We start from the raw sequence: 17,929 nt of genomic DNA on the forward strand, positions 1-17,929 counted from the left end.
TCTCCTCTCACTAGATGTTACCTGGGCAAAACCCAGTCAGTTTCTCCCTAACTTCCTATCCAACCCCCAGTTTTACCAGAGTGTGAGGAGTGGCCTAATACATAGAACCTTTTGCTCCCCCTGGTGGCCAGAGTGTAAAGTGTAATGTGTGACTGTGATACCTGGTCAGGTGAACTCTTTTAGTGCAATCAGACGTACCATCACTCCCCTTAGCGGCAGAGCGACGTTACTGCAACGACCAGGACTCAGGGGCGCTGCACAGACTTCCATCTTCTCCACTCTTTTGCAGAAAATCTCCACATGACGCCCTTAAAAATACAAGTGTCATTATAATGCTCCTGAATAAAAATATTGCCCCTCGCTATATTGTCTGCATAAAATATGACCCCCACACTGTCCCTCTTATGGCACACGCTCTTTACACTGACCTCTCCTTTCCATACCGGCCCCCATTTTTACACTGTCCTCTCATACTGTGTCCCCCATATAGGGCCCAGTATTTATACTGTACTCTCTCATCACTCCCCCTCCTTGGTATACTTGTTGTGAATTCCGTTCTCGGGCTCCCTCCTGTGGTCATGAGCGGTATTGTGTGTTTGTTCTGGGGCTCCCTCTGGTGGCCTTTAGCGATATGGCTGGTCTTGGCTGGGCTCAGCTTCTTCATTTCCTGCTATGCTGGGCCTATTTAATTCACCTGGCCCTTCATTTGTTGCCTGCTGTCAGTGTATTCAGTCCTGATATTGAGCTCTCCTGAATATTCCTTGTGACCAGTCTCCTGCTGGAGAAGCTAAGTTTGTTTGTTCATTTTGCTCATTATTTCCTTGAAAATGTTTCTCTGTATATGATGAGTTCAGTCCAGCTTGCTTATATGTGATTTTTCGCTTGCTGGTTAGTTCTGGGGTGCAGAGTGCGCCCCTCACATCGTGAGTCGGTGTGGGGGTTCTTGTATTCTCTGTGTGGTTTATTTTTGATAGTTTTTGTACTGACCGCACAGACTCCTATCTATTTTCAGTCTATCTAGTGTTAGCGGGCCTCATTTGCTGAACCTGTTTCATTTCTACGTTTGTCTTTTCCCCTTAACTCACCGTTATTATTTGTGGGGGGCTGACTAAAACTTTGGGGTTATTTCTCTGAGGCAAGTGAGGTCTTTGCTTTCTCTCTAGGAGTAGTCAGTTTCTCAGGCTGTGAACGAGGCGTCTAGGATTTTAGGAACGCTCCACAGCTGCCTTTAGTGTTTGTGGATAGGATCAGGATTGCGGTCAGTATAGCTTCCACATCCCCAGAACTTGTCCTATATTCTGGTCATATGTGTCAGGCCAGTTTTGAGATCCTACCACCGGATCATAACAGTACAGCAGGCCCAAAAGTGTTAATGCAGCAGAAGAGGGAGAAGAGAAATCCTGAAGTCATTTTTTTTTTTCCTCTGCACTGTGTTTAGCCTCTCCCCTCCCCCCTTAATCTTTGGGTGGTTCTGAATTCAGTTGCAGATATGGACATTCAGAGTCTGTCTTCTAGTGTGGATCATCTCACTGCAAGGGTGCAGGGCATTCAGGATTATGTAGTCAGCAGTCCTATGTCAGAGCCTAAAATACCTATTCCTGAACTGTTTTCCGGAGATAGATCTAGGTTTTTGAACTTTAAGAATAATTGTAAGTTATTCCTTTCTCTGAGACCTCGCTCCTCTGATGACTCTGTTCAGCAAGATAAAATTATTATTTCTTTGTTACGTGGTGACCCTCAAGATTGGGCATTCTCTCTGGCGCCAGGAGATCCTGCATTGCTAAATGTGGATGCGTTTTTTCTGGCGCTTGGAGTGCTTTATGAGGAACCAAATCTGGTAGACCAAGCAGAGAAGGTTTTGCTGGCTCTCTCTCAGGGTCAAGATGAAGCAGAGGTTTACTGTCAGAAGTTTAGGAAGTGGTCTGTGCTCACTCAATGGAATGAGTGCGCCCTGGCGGCGATTTTCAGAAAGGGTCTTTCTGAAGCCCTTAAATATGTTATGGTGGGGTTCCCCACGCCTGCAGGTCTGAATGAGTCAATGTCTTTGGCCATTCAGATTGATCGGCGTTTGCGGGAACGCAAACCTGTGCACCATCTGGCGGTATTTTCTGAGCAGAAACCTGAGCCTATGCAATGCGACAGGACTCTGACCAGAGTTGAACGGCAAAACCACAGACGTCAGAATGGGTTGTGCTTTTACTGTGGTGATGCTGCTCATGTTATCTCAGAGTGTTCTAAGCGCACAAAAAGGTTCGCCAAGTCTGTCACCATTGGTACTGTACAACCTAAATTCATTTTGTCTGTTACTTTGATTTGCTCTCTGTCATCCTACTCAGTTATGGCTTTTGTGGATTCAGGTGCCGCCCTGAATTTGATGGATTTGTCATTTGCCAGGCGTTGTGGTTTTATCTTGGAGCCTTTACAATTCCCTATTCCACTAAGGGGAATTGATGCTACGCCATTGGCCAAGAATAAACCTCAGTACTGGACTCAAGTGACTATGTGCATGACTCCTGCACATCAGGAGGTGATTCGCTTTCTTGTGCTACATAATTTGCATGATGTTGTCGTGTTGGGTCTGCCATGGCTGCAAGCTCATAATCCAGTCCTGGATTGGAAAGAAATGTCTGTGTCAAGTTGGGGTTGCCAGGGAATTCATGGCGATGCCCCTTTGGTGTCAATTGCTTCTTCTACTCCTTCTGAAGTCCCTGAATTTTTGTCGGACTACCAGGATGTATTTGATGAGCCCAAATCCAGTGCCCTACCTCCTCATAGGGATTGTGATTGTGCTATAAATCTGATTCCTGGTAGTAAGTTCCCTAAGGGATGACTTTTTAATTTATCTGTACCAGAACATGCCGCTATGCGGAGTTATATAAAGGAGTCCTTGGAGAAGGGGCATATTCGCCCGTCCTCGTCCCCTTTGGGTGCGGGGTTCTTTTTTGTGGCCAAGAAGGATGGTTCTCTGAGACCCTGTATAGATTATCGCCTTCTAAATAACATCACGGTCAAATTTCAGTACCCCTTGCCACTGTTGTCCGATCTGTTTGCCCGGATTAGGGGGGCCAGTTGGTTCACCAAGATAGATCTTCGAGGAGCGTATAATCTTGTGCGCATAAAGCAGAGCGATGAATGGAAAACAGCATTTAATACGCCAGAAGGCCATTTTGAGTACTTGGTGATGCCTTTTGGGCTTTCTAATGCCCCCTCTGTGTTTCAGTCCTTCATGCATGACATCTTCCAAGAGTATCTGGATAGATTTATGATTGTGTACCTGGATGATATTTTGGTCTTTTCTGATGATTGGGAGCCTCATGTGAAGCAGGTCAGGATGGTATTTCAGGTTCTGCGTGCCAATGCCTTGTTTGTGTCTTGTAAATGTCTCTTCGGAGTCCAGAAGGTTTCCTTTTTGGGCTTTATTTTTTCTCCTTCTACTATTGAGATGGATCCAGTCAAGGTCCAGGCTATTCATGACTGGACTCAACCTACATCTGTGAAGAGTCTTCAGAAGTTCTTGGGTTTTGCTAATTTTTACCGTCGCTTCATCACTAATTTTTCTGGCGTGGTTAAGCCTTTGACGGATTTGACTAAGAAGAGTTCTGATGTGACGAATTGGTCTCCTGCGGCCGTGGAGGCCTTTCAGGAGCTGAAACGTCGGTTTTCTTCGGCTCCTGTCTTGCGCCAGCCCGATGTCTCTCTTCCCTTTCAGGTCGAGGTTGATGCTTCTCAGATTGGAGCAGGGGCAGTCTTGTCGCAGAGAAGCTCTGATGGCTCTGTGATGAGACCATGTGCTTTCTTTTCAAGAAAGTTTTCACCTGCCGAGCGGAATTATGATGTTGGTAATCGTGAGTTGTTAGCAATGAAGTGGGCATTTGAGGAGTGGCGACATTGGCTTGAGGGAGCCAAGCATCGTGTGGTGGTCTTGACTGATCACAAGAATTTGACTTATCTCGAGTCTGCCAAACGGTTGAATCCGAGACAGGCTCGATGGTCGCTTTTTTTCTCTCGTTTCAATTTCGTGGTTTCATATCTTCCGGGTTCGAAAAACGTGAAGGCTGATGCCCTTTCTAGGAGTTTTGTACCTGACTCCCCGGAAGTTTCTGAACCGACTGGTGTCCTCAAAGAGGGGGTGATTTTGTCTGCCATCTCTCCTGATCTGCGACGGGTGTTGCAGGAGTTTCAGGCCGATAGACCTGACCGTAGTCCACCGGAGAGACTGTTTGTCCCGGACAGATGGACCAGTAGAGTTATCTCCGAGGTTCATTCTTCAGTGTTGGCGGGTCATCCTGGGATTTTTGGTACCAGAGAATTGGTGGCGAGGTCCTTTTGGTGGCCTTTCTTGTCGCGGGATGTGTGTTCCTTTGTGCAGTCCTGTGGGATTTGTGCTCGGGCCAAGCCTTGCTGTTCTCGTGCCAGTGGATTGCTTTTGCCTTTGCCTGTCCCGAAGAGGCCTTGGACGCATATTTCCATGGATTTTATTTCGGATCTTCCTGTCTCTCAGAGGCTGTCTGTCATCTGGGTGGTTTGTGATCGTTTTTCTAAGATGGTCCATTTGGTGCCCTTGCCTAAGCTGCCTTCCTCCTCCGATTTGGTGCCACTGTTTTTTCAGAATGTGGTTCGTTTGCATGGTATTCCGGAGAACATTGTGTCTGACAGAGGATCCCAGTTTGTGTCCAGGTTTTGGCGGTCCTTTTGTGCTAAGATGGGCATTGAATTGTCTTTTTCGTCGGCCTTCCATCCTCAGACGAATGGCCAAACCGAACAAACTAATCAGACCTTGGAAACTTATTTGAGATGTTTTGTTTCTGCTGATCAGGATGATTGGGTGACTTTTCTGCCATTGGCTGAGTTCGCCCTCAATAATCGGGCTAGTTCTGCTACTTTGGTTTCACCGTTCTTTTGCAATTCTGGTTTTCATCCTCGTTTTTCCTCGGGTCAGGTTGAGCCCTCTGACTGTCCTGGGGTGGATTCTGTGGTGGATAGGTTGCAGCAGATTTGGAACCATGTGGTGGACAATTTGACGTTGTCCCAGGAGAAGGCTCAGCGCTTTGCTAACCGCCGTCGCTGTGTGGGTCCCCGACTTCGTGTGGGGGATTTGGTATGGTTGTCTTCTCGTTATGTCCCGATGAAGGTTTCCTCTCCTAAGTTCAAGCCTCGTTTCATCGGTCCTTATAAGATTTTGGAAATCCTCAACCCTGTGTCATTTCGTTTGGACCTCCCAACATCGTTTGCCATTCTTAATGTGTTCCATACGTCTTTGTTGCGGAGATACGTGGTGCCTGTGGTCCCTTCTGTTGATCCTCCTGCTCCGGTCTTGGTCGAGGGGGAGTTGGAGTATGTGGTGGAGAAGATCTTGGATTCTCGTATTTCGAGACGGAAGCTTCAGTACTTAGTTAAGTGGAAGGGCTATGGTCAGGAGGATAATTCCTGGGTTGTCGCCTCCGATGTCCATGCGGCCGATTTGGTTTGTGCCTTTCATTCGGCTCGTCCTGATCGGCCTGGGAGCTCTGGTGAGGGTTCGGTGACCCCTTCTCAAGGGGGGGGTACTGTTGTGAATTCCGTTCTCGGGCTCCCTCCTGTGGTCATGAGCGGTATTGTGTGAGTTTGTTCTGGGGCTCCCTCTGGTGGCCTTTAGCGATATGGCTGGTCTTGGCTGGGCTCAGCTTCTTCATTTCCTGCTATGCTGGGCCTATTTAATTCACCTGGCCCTTCATTTGTTGCCTGCTGTCGGTGTATTCAGTCCTGATATTGAGCTCTCCTGAATATTCCTTGTGACCAGTCTCCTGCTGGAGAAGCTAAGTTTGTTTGTTCATTTTGCTCATTATTTCCTTGAAAATGTTTCTCTGTATATGATGAGTTCAGTCCAGCTTGCTTATATGTGATTTTTCGCTTGCTGGTTAGTTCTGGGGTGCAGAGTGCGCCCCTCACATCGTGAGTCGGTGTGGGGGTTCTTTTATTCTCTGCGTGGTTTATTTTTGATAGTTTTTGTACTGACCGCACAGACTCCTATCTATTTTCAGTCTATCTAGTGTTAGCGGGCCTCATTTGCTGAACCTGTTTCATTTCTACGTTTGTCTTTTCCCCTTAACTCACCGTTATTATTTGTGGGGGGCTGACTAAAACTTTGGGGTTACTTCTCTGAGGCAAGTGAGGTCTTTGCTTTCTCTCTAGGGGTAGTCAGTTTCTCAGGCTGTGAACGAGGCGTCTGGGATTTTAGGAACGCTCCACAGCTGCCTTTAGTGTTTGTGGATAGGATCAGGATTGCGGTCAGTATAGCTTCCACATCCCCAGAACTTGTCCTATATTCTGGTCATATGTGTCAGGTCAGTTTTGAGATCCTACCACCGGATCATAACATATACTGTCCCCCTCCTGGATGTGCCCTTACACTGTCCCTCCATGCTACGCATGCACACATCCCAACACCCTCACTCCCCGTACTCTGTCCACATACGATTTTCACATCGCTACTCATACTGTGTCTGCATACATTCCCCCGTTTGCTCCCCAAACTGTCTGCACCCATCCCCCATACTGTTTTCTCATACATGCCCCCCATTCCCCCATACTGTTTTCTCATACGTGCCCCCTATCTCCCCCTTTGCTCTTAATTTTGTGTCCTCAGATCTACCCCACACATTCAATCCCCCATCTCCACTCCAATTCTCCCCACACACAATAAATCCCCCCTCCCTAGTACAGCACGCAGCCTGCACACAACCTGCACATACACTATACACATATATACTGACATTACAGCACACAGCCTGCACACACCATACACATTGTATATACACATAAACTAACAGTACAACACATAACCTGCACACACTATATATACTGTATACTTACAGTACAGCACACAGCCTGCACACACTGTATATATACTGACATTACAGCACACAGCCTGCACACACCATACACACTGTATATACACATATAAACTAACAGTACAACACACAACCTGCACACACCATACACACTGTATATACACATACAAACTAACAGTACAACACACAACCTGCACACACTATACACACTGTATATATACTGACAGTACAGCACACACAATAAATCCCCCTCCCTAGTACAGCACACAGCCTGCACTGTCATGGTTCCCAATGGTAAGGGAACGTAAAAAACACATAAGTAACGAACGAGCTCTCGGGTGATGGAAACTCGAGTTGACCGTGAGCTAAATCTACCACACAACTAACAGTAGCCAGGGAGCATACCTACGGCTTCCTATATGCCACGCGCCAGCCGGAGGACTAACTACGCCTGGTAGAGGAAGAAACAGACCTGGCTTACCTCTAGGGAAATACCCCAAAAGATGATAGCAGCCCCCCACATGTAATAACGGTGAATTAAGAGGAAAAGACATACACAGTATGAAAGTAGATTTAGCAAAGAGAGGTCCACTTACTAGATAGCAGAAGGATACAAAAGAGGACTTCACGGTCAACTGAAAACCCTTTCAAAAACCATCCTGAAATTACTTTAAGACTCCTGTGTCAACTCATGACACAGGAGTGGCAATTTCAGCCCGCAAGAGCTTCCAGCTACAGAGAAATACAAAAACTGCAAACTGGACAAAAGGTACAAAACAAAAAGACAAAGTCCACTTAGCTGATCAGCAGACTAGTAGCAGGAACATGCAACCGAAGGCTCTGGTTACAATGATGACCGGCAAGGAAATGACTGGAGAGCAAGGCTAAATAGGAAACTCCCAAACACTGATGGAAGCAGGTGAACAGAAGAAGCAAAGTGCAAACAAGTCACCAGTACCACCAGCAACCACCAGGGGAGCCCAAAAAGCGGATACACAACAGTACCCTCCCCTTAAGGAGGGGGCACCGAACCCTCACAAGAACTGCCAGGGCGATCTGGATGAGCCCTATGAAAGGCACGAACCAAATCCGAGGCATGAACATCAGAGGCAGTTACCCAAGAATTATCTTCCTGACCATAGCCTTTCCATTTAACCAGATATTGAAGTCTCCATCTGGAAATACGGGAGTCCAAGATCTTCTCCACGACGTACTCCAATTCACCCTCCACCAGCACAGGAGCAGGAGGTTCAGTAGAAGGAACCACCGGTACCTCATATCTCCGCAACAACGACCGATGGAACACATTATGGATAGCGAAAGATGCCGGGAGGTCCAAACGAAAGGAAACAGGGTTAAGAATCTCCAAAATCCTATAAGGACCGATGAACCGAGGCTTAAATTTGGGAGAAGAAACCCTCATAGGGACAAAACGGGAAGACAACCACACCAAGTCCCCAACGCGAAGGTGGGGACCAACACGACGACGACGGTTAGCAAACTGCTGAGTCCTCTCCTGGGACAATTCCAAATTATCCACCACTTGTCCCCAAATCCGATGCAACCGATCCACCACCGCATCCACTCCAGGACAATCCGAAGATTCAACCTGACCAGATGAAAAACGCGGATGAAACCCTGAATTGCAAAAGAAAGGAGAAACCAAAGTGGCAGAACTAGCCCGATTATTAAGAGCAAACTCCGCCAACGGCAGAAAGGCAACCCAATCATCCTGATCCACAGACACAAAACACCTCAAATAAGTCTCCAAAGTTTGATTAGTTCGCTCCGTCTGGCCATTGGTCTGAGGATGGAATGCAGACGAAAAGGACAAATCAATGCCCAACCTGGCACAGACTGCCCGCCAAAATCTAGACACGAACTGGGTACCCCTGTCAGAAACGATGTTTTCCGGAATACCATGCAAGCGAACCACATTTTGAAAAAACAGAGGGACCAACTCAGATGAGGAAGGCAACTTAGGCAATGGCACCAAATGAACCATTTTAGAAAAACGGTCACACACCACCCAGATGACAGACATCTTCTGAGAAACAGGGAGATCCGAGATAAAGTCCATAGAGGTGTGCGTCCAAGGCCTCTTCGGAATAGGCAAGGGCAACAACAACCCACTAGCCCTAGAACAACAAGGCTTGGCCCGAGCACACACATCGCAAGACTGCACAAAAACACGCACATCTCGAGACAGGGAAGGCCACCAGAAGGATCTAGCCACCAAATCTCTGGTGCCAAAAATTCCCGGATGACCTGCCAGAGTAGAAGAATGAACTTCCGAGATGACTCTAGTGGTCCACTCGTCAGGAACAAACAGTCTACCAGACGGACAACGATCAGGTCTATCCGCCTGAAATTCTTGCAAAGCACGTCGCAAATCTGGAGAGACAGCAGACAAAACCACTCCATCCTTAAGGACACCAGCAGGTTCAGAATTCCCAGGAGAGTCAGGCTCAAAACTCCTAGAAAGAGCATCTGCTTTCACATTCCTAGAACCCGGTAAGTACGAGACCACAAAATTAAACCGGGAAAAGAACAACGACCAACGTGCCTGTCTAGGATTCAGGCGCCTGGCAGACTCCAAATAAATTAAATTCTTGTGATCAGTCAAAACTACCACCTGATGTCTGGCACCCTCAAGCCAATGACGCCACTCCTCAAATGCCCACTTCATGGCCAAAAGCTCCCGATTACCAACATCATAGTTTCGCTCGGCGGCCGAAAATTTTCGCGAAAAGAACGCACAAGGTCTCATCACTGAGCAGTCGGAACTTTTCTGCGACAAAACCGCCCCCGCTCCGATCTCGGAAGCATCGACCTCAACCTGAAAGGGAAGAGAAACATCAGGCTGGCGCAACACAGGGGCAGACAAAAAGCGGCGCTTAAGCTCCTGAAAGGCCTCCACGGCAGCAGGGGACCAATTGGCAACATCAGCACCCTTTTTAGTCAAATCCGTCAGAGGTTTAGCAACGCCAGAAAAACCAGCTATAAATCGACAATAAAAATTAGCAAAGCCCAAGAATTTCTGGAGACTCTTCAGAGATGTAGGCTGCGTCCAGTCGTAAATAGCTCGAACCTTGACAGGGTCCATCTCAATAGAAGAAGGGGAAAAAATATACCCCAAAAATGAAATTTTTTGAACCCCAAAAACACACTTTGAACCCTTTACACACAAAGAATTCTCCCGCAAAACCTGAAAAACCCTCCTGACCTGCTGAACATGAGACTCCCAGTCATCAGAAAAAATCAAAATATCATCCAAATACACAATCATAAATTTATCCAAATATTCCCGGAAAATATCATGCATTAAGGACTGAAAGACAGAAGGTGCATTAGAAAGGCCGAAAGGCATTACCAAATACTCAAAATGGCCCTCAGGCGTATTAAATGCGGTCTTCCACTCATCCCCCTGCTTAATTCGCACCAAATAATACGCCCCACGAAGATCAATCTTAGAGAACCACTTAGCCCCCCTTATGCGAGCAAACAAATCAGTCAGCAAAGGCAACGGATACTGATATTTGACTGTAATTTTATTCAGGAGACGATAATCAATACAAGGCCTCAGAGAGCCATCCTTTTTAGAGACAAAGAAAAAACCGGCTCCTAAAGGTGATGAAGAAGGACGAATATGTCCCTTTTCCAGGGACTCCTTAATATACTCGCGCATAGCAGCATGTTCAGGTACAGATAGGTTAAACAAACGACCCTTTGGAAATTTACTGCCAGGAATCAGATCTATGGCGCAATCACAATCCCTGTGAGGAGGGAGTGAACCAATCTTAGGCTCTTCAAAAATATCACGATAATCAGACAAAAATGCCGGAATCTCAGATGGAATAGATGACGAAATGGACACCATAGGAGTGTCCCCATGAGCCCCCCGACATCCCCAGCTTAACACAGATATAGCCTTCCAGTCAAGGACTGGGTTATGAGACTGTAACCATGGTAATCCAAGCACCAAAACATCATGTAAATTGTACAACACAAGGAAGCGAATCACCTCCTGATGGTCTGGAGTCATACGCATAGTCACTTGCGTCCAGAACTGTGGTTTATTACAAGCCAAAGGTGTAGAATCAATACCCTTCAGAGGTATAGGGACTTCCAGAGGCTCTAAATCAAACCCACAGCGCCTGGCAAAGGACCAGTCCATAAGACTCAGAGCGGCGCCCGAGTCCACATAGGCATCCACGGTAATAACTGATAATGAACAAATCAAGGTTACAGACAAAATAAATTTGGACTGTAAAGTGCCAATTGAAATGGACTTGTCAACCTTCCTAGTACGCTTAGAGCATGCCGACATAACATGAGCAGAATCACCACAATAGAAGCATAACCCATTTTTACGCCTATAATTCTGCCGCTCGCTTCTGGACATAACTCTGTCACATTGCATTTTCTCTGGCGTCTCTTCAGAAGATACCGCCAAATGGTGCACGGGTTTGCGCTCCCGCAAACGCCGATCAATCTGAATTGCCATTGTCATGGACTCATTCAGACCTGTAGGCGCAGGGAACCCGACCATAACATCTTTAACGGCATCAGAAAGGCCCTCTCTGAAATTTGCCGCTAAGGCGCACTCATTCCACTGAGTAAGCACAGACCACCTACGAAATTTTTGGCAGTATATCTCCGCTTCATCTTGCCCTTGAGATAGGGCTATCAAAGCTTTTTCAGCTTGAATCTCCAAATTAGGTTCCTCATAAAGCCAGGAAAAACGCATCCACATTGAGCAACGCAGGATCCCCTGGTGCCAATGAAAATGCCCAATTTTGAGGGTCACCTCGCAGCAAAGAGATTACAATCTTAACCTGCTGGACAGGATCTCCTGAGGAGTGAGGTCTGAGAGAAAGGAATAATTTACAATTATATTTGAAATTCAAAAACCGAGATCTATCTCCGGAAAACACCTCTGGTATAGGGATTTTAGGTTCAGAAATAGGAGCATGTATAACAAAATCTTGTAAATTTTGAACCTTCGTAGCAAGATTATTTAAACCTGCAGCCAAACTCTTGACATCCATGTTAAACAGCTAAGGTCAGAGCCATTCAAGGGTTAAGAGGAGGTAAGAAGCAGCTAGACAGCAATTAAGGGCTAGGCAGCAAAACTCTGAGGGAAAGAGAAAAAAAAAAAAATTCCCTTCAACACTTCTTTTTCTCCTGCTTCAGCCCAAACAATTAACACTTTGTAGGCCGGTCATACTGTCATGGTTCCCAATGGCAAGGGAACGTAAAAAACACATAAGTAACGAACGAGCTCTCGGGTGATGGAAACTCGAGTTGACCGTGAGCTAAATCTACCACACAACTAACAGTAGCCAGGGAGCATACCTACGGCTTCCTATATGCCACGCGCCAGCCGGAGGACTAACTACGCCTGGTAGAGGAAGAAACAGACCTGGCTTACCTCTAGGGAAATACCCCAAAAGATGATAGCAGCCCCCCACATGTAATAACGGTGAATTAAGAGGAAAAGACATACACAGTATGAAAGTAGATTTAGCAAAGAGAGGTCCACTTACTAGATAGCAGAAGGATACAAAAGAGGACTTCACGGTCAACTGAAAACCCTTTCAAAAACCATCCTGAAATTACTTTAAGACTCCTGTGTCAACTCATGACACAGGAGTGGCAATTTCAGCCCGCAAGAGCTTCCAGCTAGAGAGAAATACAAAAACTGCAAACTGGACAAAAGGTACAAAACAAAAGGACAAAGTCCACTTAGCTGATCAGCAGACTAGTAGCAGGAACATGCAACCGAAGGCTCTGGTTACAATGATGACCGGCAAGGAAATGACTGGAGAGCAAGGCTAAATAGGAAACTCCCAAACACTGATGGAAGCAGGTGAACAGAAGAAGCAAAGTGCAAACAAGTCACCAGTACCACCAGCAACCACCAGGGGAGCCCAAAAAGCGGATACACAACACTGCACACAACCTGCACACTCACTATACACATATATACTGACATTACAGCACACAGCCTACACACACCATACACACTGTATATACACATATAAACTAACAGTACAACACACAACCTGCACACACTGTATATATACTGACAGTACAGCACACAGCCTGCACACACACAATACACACTGTATACAAACATATAGAGGACAGGAAATGGGGGGTCATGCAGTCAGGAATCAATCTTGTCAGTCTTGCATGCCTCCCCACCTCCCCTCACCCTGTCCCGACTGCTGAGCTGCTGGGAGCATTACAGGAGGGAGGGGGCTCCTGTGAATAGCAGCCATGCAGGGGAAAGTGCTGTAAGGTTTCCACCCTCTCCACAGGAATATAACTGCCCAGTAGTGTGTATCAATCTCCACTCAGTAGCTTTTCCCATCACCCCTCTCCTCTCCTCAGTAGCTTCTCCAACAACCAACTCTCCTCACCTCAGCACTGTCTGTGTCTAATTCCCCCCACATACCTGGCTCCGCCCACCTCTTCCCTTTCTTGCTTGTTGCATGGAGTCTGTGCACCGCTCTGCACACACAGGGAAACTTCTCTTGTCCCTGGAACTGAAGAGGAGGTCCAGGAAGCGGCGAGGAGCTCACAGCCAATCATAGACACGCACCGTGCAGGGCAGTGTTTGTACACCTGCACTGTGGGTGGCTGTAAGCAAAGAAAGATGACTGACGCTACCCCGGGAGCCTGGTGAGGAGTCTGCTCTGCCGCGCAGGTGAGTGACGTCAGCAGCGTGATCACATGACCTGATCACGCTGCTGGCGTCGCTCTGACTCGGCAGTCAGAGCTTCAATTGTACTCGCATCTCAGATGCAGTACAATTGAACACTGGGACTGGGAGCCGGCGCGCTGCAGCTTCTCTGTGCCGGCTGTCAGCTTGACAGTCGGCACAGAGAACAGCCGACTCCCAGTACAGGGGGCGGCAGAATGCAGCTGCCGGGGGAGACACTGCGGACCGCCGCTTTAGGCGGCCCGACTGCGCCCCCCTGCCGGCTGCGCCCGGGGCACATGCCCCGGCTGCCCCCCCTAGATACGCCACTGAGTGTATAACGCTAATAATGCTTATAATGCACCCAACTAATGACGTGATCAACAGGGTGGGAATATAAGGGTGCCGTCATGTCTCATGAAAATACACATTACCAGGTATGTAATACCCGTGTTTTTCCATCATACATGACAGCACCACGAGAGAGTTACAGAGATTTGTATTCTCTTTAGGGAGGGATCACTGCTTGTAAGGGTATGTGTCCACGTTCAGGAAACGCTGCGTTTTTGATGCAGCGCTGAGCCACAGCGTCAAAAACGCAGCGTCCAGATGTTACAGCATAGTGGAGGGGATTTAATGAAATCCCGTCTCCACTGTGCATTAAAAAACGCATGCGTTTGTCCCGCAAAAACACACATGCGTTGCATTTTTTCAGAACACAGCATGTTGCTACAATGAGCAAAACACGCAGGAACACCGCAGGTGACCTGCCAGTGACCTCAGGTGCATTTTTGGTCAGGATTTTACCTGCATAAAATCCTGACCAAAGCCTGAAGCAAACCTGAACGTGGACACATACCCTAACACTCTTCTCCCAAATGTGAGATCAGAGGTAGCAGATAGGTCTAACCTATAATGTTTAACCCCTTCATGACCTAGCCTATTTTGGCCTTAATGACCTTGCCGTTTTTTGCAATTCTGACCAGTGTCCCTTTATGAGGTAATAACTCAGGAACGCTTCAACGTTCTAGCGATTCTGAGATTGTTTTTTCGTGACAAAAACGGAAATTTGGCAAAAATTTTGAAAATTTTGCAATTTTCACATTTTGAATTTTTATTCTGTTAAACCAGAGAGTTATGTGACACAAAATAGTTAATAAATAACATTTCCCACATGTCTACTTTACATCAGCACAATTTTGGAAAAAAATTTTTTTTTTGCTAGGAAGTTATAAGGGTTAAAATTTGACCAGTGATTTCTCATTTTTACAACAAAATTTACAAAACCATTTTTTTAGGGACCACCTCACATTTGAAGTCAGTTTGAGTGTTCTATATGGCTGAAAATACCCAAAAGTGACACCATTCTAAAAACTGCACCCCTCAAGGTGCTCAAAACCACATTCAAGAAGTTTATTAACCCTTCGGGTGTTTCACAGCAGCAGAAGCAACATGGAAGTAAAAAATGAACATTTAACTTTTTAGTCACAAAAATGATCTTTTAGCGAAATTTTTTTTATTTTCCCAAGGGTAAAAGGAGAAACTGGACCACGAACTTTGTTGTCCAATTTATCCTGAGTACGCTGATACCTCATATGTGGGGGTAAACCACTGTTTGGGCGCACGGCAGGGCTCGGAAGGGAAGGAGCGCCATTTGACTTTTTCAATGAAAAATTGGCTCCAATCTTTAGCGGACACCATGTCGCGTTTGGAGAGCCCCCGTGTGCCTAAACATTGGAGCTCCCCCACAAGTGACCCCATTTTGGAAACTAGACCCCCCAAGGAACTTATCTAGAAGCATAGTGAGCACTTTAAACCCCCAGGTGCTTCACAAATTGATCCGTAAAAATGAAACAGTACTTTTTTTCACAAAAAAATTATTTTAGCCTCAATTTTTTCATTTTCACATGGGCAACAGGATAAAATGGATCCTAAAATTTGTTGGGCAATTTCTCCTGAGTACACCGATACCTCACATGTGGGGGTAAACCACTGTTTGGGCACATGGTAAGGCTCGGAAGGGAAGGAGCGCCATTTGACTTTTTGAATGAAAAATTATCTCCATCGCTAGCAGACACCATGTCACGTTTGGAGAGCCCCTGTGTGCCTAAACATTGGAGCGCTCCCACAAGTGACCCCATTTTGGAAACTAGACCCCCCAAGGAACTTATCTAGAAGCATAGTGAGCACTTTAAACTCTCAGGTGCTTCACAAATTGATCCGTAAAAATGAAAAAGTACTTTTTTTCACACAAAATTTCTTTTAGCCTCAATTTTTTCATTTTCACATGGGCAACAGGATAAAATCGATCCTAAAATTTGTTAGGCAATTTCTGCTGAGTACGCTGATACCTCATATGTGGGGGTAAACCACTGTTTGGGTGCACGGCAAGGCTCGGAAGGGAAGGCGTGCCATTTGACTTTTTGAATGGAAAATTAGCTCCAATCGTTAGCGGACACCATGTCGCGTTTGGAGAGCCCCTGTGTGCCTAAACATTGCAGCTCCCGCACAAGTGACCCCATTTTGGAAACTAGACCTCCCAAGGAACTAATCTAGATGTGTGGTGAGCACTTTGAACCCCCAAGTGCTTCGCAGAAGTTTATAACACAGAGCCGTGAAAATAAAAAATAATTTTTCTTTTCTCAAAAATGATTTTTTAGCCCGCAATTTTTTATTTTCCCAAGGGTAGCAGGAGAAATTGGACCCCAATAGTTGTTGTCCAGTTTCTCCTGAGTACGCTGATACCCCATATGTGGGGGTAAACCACTGTTTTGGCACACGTCGGGGTTCGGAAGGGAAGTAGTGACGTTTTGAAATGCAGACTTTGATGGAATGCTCTGCGGGCGTCAGGTTGCGTTTGCAGAGCCCCTGATGTGCCTAAACAGTAGGAACTCCCCACAATTGACTCCATTTTGGAAACTAGACCCCCAAGGGAACTTATCTAGATGTGTGGTGAGCACTTTGAACCCCTAAGTGCTTCACAGAAGTTTATAACGCAGAGCCGTGAAAATAATAAATGTGTTTCCTTTCCTCAAAAATATTTTTTTAGCCCAGAATTTTTTATTTTTGCAAGGGTAACAGGAGAAATTGGACCCCAAAAGTTGTTGTCCAGTTTCTTCTGAGTACGCTGATACCCCATATGTGGGGGTAAACCACTGTTTGGGCACATGCCGGGGCTCGGAAGGGAAGTAGTGACGTTTTGGAATGCAGACTTTGATGGAATGGTCTGCGGGCATCATGTTGCATTTGCAGAGCCCCTGATGTGCCTAAACAGTAGAAACACCCCACAAGTGACCCCATTTTGGAAACTAGACCCCCCAAGGAACTTATCTAGATGTGTGATGAGCACGTTCAACCCCCAAGTGCTTCACATAAGTTTACAACGCAGAGCCGTGAAAATAAAAAAGAATTGTTCTTTCCTCAAAAATTATGTCTTAGCAAGTAATTTTTTATTTTTGCAAGGGTAACAGGAAAAATTGGACCCCAACAGTTGTTGCCCAGTTTGTCCTGAGTACGCTGGTACCCCAAATGTGGGGGTAAACCACTGTTTGGGCGCACGTCGGGGCTTGGAAGGGAGGGAGCACCATTTGACTTTTTGAATGCAAGATTGGCTGGAATCAATGGTGGCGCCATGTTGCGTTTGGAGACCCCTGATGTGCCTAAACAGTGGAAACCCCTCAATTCTAACTTCAACACTAACCCCAACACACCCCTAATCCTAATCCCAACTGTAGCCATAACCCTAATCCCAACCCTAACCCCAACACACCCCTAACCACAACCCTAACCCCAACACACCCGTAACCCTAATTCCAACCCTAACCCTAATCCTAACCCTAATCCCAACCCTAACCCTAATCCCAACCCTAACCACAACTGTAACCCCAACACACCCCTAACCCTATCCGTAACCCTAACCACAAGCCTAATCTTAACCCTATTTCCAACCCTAACTCTAATTCCAACCCTAACCCTAAGGGTATGTGCCCACGTTGCGGATTCGTGTGAGATTTTTCCGCACCATTTTTGAAAAATCTGCAGGTAAAAGGCACTGCGTTTTACCTGCGGATTTACAGCAGATTTCCAGTGTTTTTTTGTGCGGATTTCACCTGCGGATTCCTATTGAGGAACAGGTGTAAAACGCTGCGGAATCCGCACAAAGAATTGACATGCTGCGGAAAATACAACGCAGCGTTTCTGCACGGAATTTTCCGCACCATGGGCACAGCGAATATGGTTTTCCATAGGTGTACACGGTACAGTAAACCTGATGGAAAACTGCTACGAATTCGCAGCGGCCAATCCGCTGCGGATCCGCGGCCAATCCACTGCGGATCCGCGGCCAAATCCGCACATGCCATAACCCTAACCCTACCTGTAACCCTAACCC

This window comes from Ranitomeya variabilis, chromosome 1 (assembly GCF_051348905.1).
Source record: "Ranitomeya variabilis isolate aRanVar5 chromosome 1, aRanVar5.hap1, whole genome shotgun sequence".
NCBI classification, from domain to species: Eukaryota; Metazoa; Chordata; class Amphibia; order Anura; family Dendrobatidae; genus Ranitomeya; species Ranitomeya variabilis.